Source organism: Silene latifolia, chromosome 1, assembly GCF_048544455.1.
Source record: "Silene latifolia isolate original U9 population chromosome 1, ASM4854445v1, whole genome shotgun sequence".
NCBI classification, from domain to species: domain Eukaryota; kingdom Viridiplantae; phylum Streptophyta; class Magnoliopsida; order Caryophyllales; family Caryophyllaceae; genus Silene; species Silene latifolia.
Window position 1 is genome coordinate 102,024,836 of NC_133526.1, and position 4,717 is coordinate 102,029,552.

Below are 4,717 nucleotides of genomic sequence, written 5' to 3' on the forward strand. Positions count from 1 at the left end.
TTTTCTTTATATGAGAGGAAAATAAACAACAATGCAAGACAAAAATGTAAACGTATAACTGAAATGCAATAAAAACAATGCAAATGCGACGCAAAACCCTTCCCCAAACCAAATCACACAATGTCCCCATTGTGCAAAATCATATAAGAAAATAAAAGGGAAATGGGATTTTTGCGATAAAAAACTAAATAAGACATGAAAAGGACTCGGAAACTCACAAGACTTTAAGCGCAGCAAAAGGAAACCTCCCCAAACCAGCGTGAGCTAGGAGGTTTCAGTAGCCAACAGTGCTACCATAAGCAACTGAAAAGAAACAAAAATACCGCGTGTAATTGCGAGAAAACAATTTACGAAACGCAAAATTATGTGCAAAATAAGGAAACGGAAGAAAACAGAAATGAATCGGAGAATAAAGTGGAGAAAAGACTCCCTCAACTCCGCAAATCGACTAAACACAGCAGGGGAATGGTCGTGAACAGGTACAACAGCAGAAGGCGGTCGATCGACCATAGTAGCCAGTCGATCGACCAAGGTGACATGAACAGAAGCTCCTGTAGCTGTAGCGGTCAGTCGATCGACCACAAAGGCCAGTCGATCGACTGAGATACCTGTTGTAAGTTTATGATTTCTTCGATTTAGCTCAATAAATTGAGCTAATATGGTCTATGAACCTGCAAATACACATAATAACGCGCCCAAAATTGCGCAAACCCCAAAGTAACTGTCTAAAGTCTTTAAATCCTAAGCAAACTTATAAAAGCGAAGTCTCGCGCAAAGCAAAACAATAAAAAGTCTAACAAAAGCAATAAAATGTCTTTTAGAAAAGTCTTAATCAACTAATAGTTGATCAAAAATGGCCACGGAATGGCCCACTTGCTCGGCTTCTGATTGCAAGAAGTAGCCTCTACAGTGCTCATCTTCTCAGCTGCACTCCTATCAATTCCAATATCCGCATAACTCAACGGATCAGCATCTCTAACATCTTCCCGATCAATGACCTCGTCTAGCTCACCAAAATCCAAATCGGACTCCGTCACCTCGACTGGCTCCTCATCAGGCTCCTCATCTGTACCATAGCTAAGACATCCTAGGCCGCCTCATTGAACGATTGGCTCCTTCACAACTGGAGCAATGAACGGCTCTAACTTCCCCCAAACCAGCTCCTGCAATAGTCAAAACAGAAGAATCGTCCTCCAATTTGCTCCCAATCTGGGGCGGAGATGTTATGGCAGAAATAGGCATAGGAGCAGGCATATCAGAAAGCACAAAATAAGATTTCTTTTCAGAAATCATATTACAAGTGACTGGCCACATAGGATCTTTCTTCTTAGCGGTCGGGGCAAAAACAATGGACTGTTTCCCTACTTTAAAGGTCAATGTCCCTGAGCCAACATCTATAACTGCACCAGCAGTGTGCAGAAATGGTCGACCTAAAATGATAGGAATGTGAGCATCCTCGGGTATTTCTAGTACAACGAAGTCAACTAGGAAAAAGAACTTTCCTATTTGCATAGGAATATCCTCTAGGACTCTTATAGGCTGGACCGCCGAACGATCAGCCATCTGTACTGTCATGTTAGTAACTGCAAACCTAGTCAATTTCAATTTCTTAGCAAGACTCAAAGGCATAACACTAATACTGGCCCCTAGGTCACACAAGGCCTTCTCAATAGAAAAGGTGCCAATATTACACGGGACTGAAAAACTACCTGGGTCTTCTAGCTTATGAGGTGCAACATGAGTCAAATAGGAATATGACTCCTCAGTTAGTGCGACAGATTGCACAGTATCAAGTGACTTCTTTTTGATAACAGCTGCTTCATAAATTTCATATAAGCAGGCACTTGATTAACTAATTCTAAGAAAGAAACTTGCACATTTAAACTACGAATAACATTCTCAAACTTGTTAAACGATACCTGTTCCTTTGTCGGCACCAATCTCTCTGGATAAGGGGCTGTAAGAAGCAACTTAGCCCTCTCCTCTAAGTCTCTCATACCGGCATCAGTGGATTTAGGCTGAAAATCCACTATCTTGTCCTTGTTGTAGCTCGAACTTTATTCAGACCGTCTCAAGAATGAACCATTAATCGTCATAGGGTCATACTTTAGAACCGGAACTGACCCATCAGCATTTGGATCTTGCCTCAATAATTTCGGAGTCGTCGTACCCCGAAATAAGTGGTCCCTCAAGTTATCCGGTATTAGAGGACGAAAAGGTTCACGATCAGCAGTATCTTCAGTCGATCGACCATGTAGGTCAGTCGATCGACTGGCTTCCTCAGGACCAGAAGTTGTACTGTTACGCGGACTGGTTGATCGACCAGGTATGTCAGTCGATCGACTGATATACCTGCTGATCGTCTTTTTCTTGCTACTGTTCACTCCGGCCTTTTTCTTGCTCGGTTCCGCCTCATCTATTTGAGTAACATCTTCGACCATAGAGGGCCCATCAAGGGTAGACCCACTCCTCAAATTGATCGCATTTAGGGTCTCTTTTTGATTCGGCTGCGACGGTAAATGCCCCGGAGTTCGAGTTGCACTTTTGCTTGCCAGTTGGGCAATTTGACTCTCCAACATTTTTGTAGAAGTCTCTTTAGCTAGAGACTCCTTTTGCAGCAAACCCGACAAATTCTGAACCATGTTTTTCAATCAGAAATATCAGAACCTTGAAATTGCTATTGCTGAGGTACATAGGGAGGCTTTTGATACTGCTGCTGCTTATGAGGGGGCACATAGCTTTGCTTCTGCTGCTGCGGTGGTGGACATTAGAGGAATCGGGATAAGTACCCGTCTGCCTATAATGTTGAAAGGCAGCACATGTTTCATTCGAACTAGTACAAAACTCCGAAACATGTCCCTCTCCTCCACATCTTTTGCATGTAAAGGGACCGTCTGAAACTGCATTAACTTTATATATCCCACCTTTTTGGGATCCCCCAAAATCTAGCTTGTCAAATCTCAAAGTAAGGGCCTCTATTGCAACTACAGCAGGAGATTCAGCTGATCTTCTCTGATTTCCTCTAGAATTCCCATGCTCAGCTTTATGGATGGCCATATATTCAATAATCTTCCACCCCTTCGTCTCTCCAACATTCTCCTGGAATCTACCGTTAGCTGCAGTATCCAGGATAGCTCTCTGATCATCATAAAGCCCATTGTAGAATTGATTACACAAGCACCATTGTTCGAACCCATGGTGTGGAATAGATCGCACTAGCTTCTTGAAACGGACCCATGCCTCATGTAAATTTTCATTAGGACCCTGTTTAAAGCTTGTGATCTGAGCTCTAATCGCATTGGTCTTTGATGCAGAGAAATATTTCTTATAAAATGCTAGGGCCAGCGAATTCCAATCAGTAATCCCATAGCTCGATCCAGATCTCGGTACCACTCCCTAGCAGCATCACGTAGCGAGAATATGAACATCGTCTCTTTAATCTGGTCCTGGGTCACACCTGCTGGTGGGGGTATGGAACAACAATAGTCAATGAATATCTATATATGCTTAGCTGCATCTTCATTTGCAGCTCCCCCAAATTGGTTTCTCTCAACCAAATTGATGTAGGACGGTTTTGCTTCGAATTTTCTTTCCGTCCCGACTGGCAACGCGAATCCCTTATAGAGATTCTCAGCTTTTGGCTCGGAGTGACTGGCTATACTTGCTTCTTCAGCCATATCTGGTGATGTAACGGACTCAGCTGAAGAAGTAGAAATAGGAGATGAAGGCGGATCCTCCTCAAATAGTTCGTTCTCGTAGTAACTGGACAGAGTACTCACCTCTTCCTCTGTCGGCAATACTCTAGATGATCGTCTCAACTCACGCAAAGTCCTTTCGATCTCAGGATCTAACGGTTATAATTCACCACCCTTTGACCTGCGCATAAGAGGAAACTACAAGTAGAATATGAGAAAAGTTGAAGGAACAGATGTCCCTTAAACTAAGAAAAAGACTAAAATAAAAACAACTAAAAATTAAACAATTGCCTCCCCGGCAACGGCGCCAAAATTTGATACCGTCGTAGAGTACCAAAGATAAATTTCTAAATCCTAACTACTACTATAGATAGCGGCAGTCAGGGTCGAACCACAGAGAAGCGATGCAATTAATAGTTGTCTAATTTTAGTCTAAAGTAACAGTTGTGTGTGTGTGTGTGGGGGGGGGGGGTGATTTGATTAGTTCAATAACTAAAGGTAACAAAATTTAAAACTAAACTAAAGCAGGTAAATGAATAATTAAAGAGATAAGATGAAAACAAATATTAAAAGGATGCTAAGACGGTCGGTTCACTGTAGTTTAGACGGCGGCAACTCTAAGTAAACTGTTTTAAGCATGTTAGACGGGAAAATAAAAAGTCCTCTCGGTCCAATTTAACAGGTAGCAACCATTCGGCCTAAGCTACGAGTCCCTAAGTCTCACTAATACTAACTTTCGTTCTTGATTAATGGTACTTAAAGCCTAAATTAACTTACCTCTCGATCTTATTAATTTAGTCGTCTTAATTAAGTAGTCTATTTCCCTCCCCATCTTTCGATCTGTCGGGTAAGGCCAATTCCTAAGCATTCAACTAGTCGTGTGCACTCGATTCGTCAAATATAGCAATTAAATTAAATAAGACGCAGCTAATCTAACACGCGGTGGTCGATCGACCATGTATGTCGGTCGATCGACCAGAGCTCGAAAACAGGTCGCCTAAATCGAAACCGTCTAACCTACA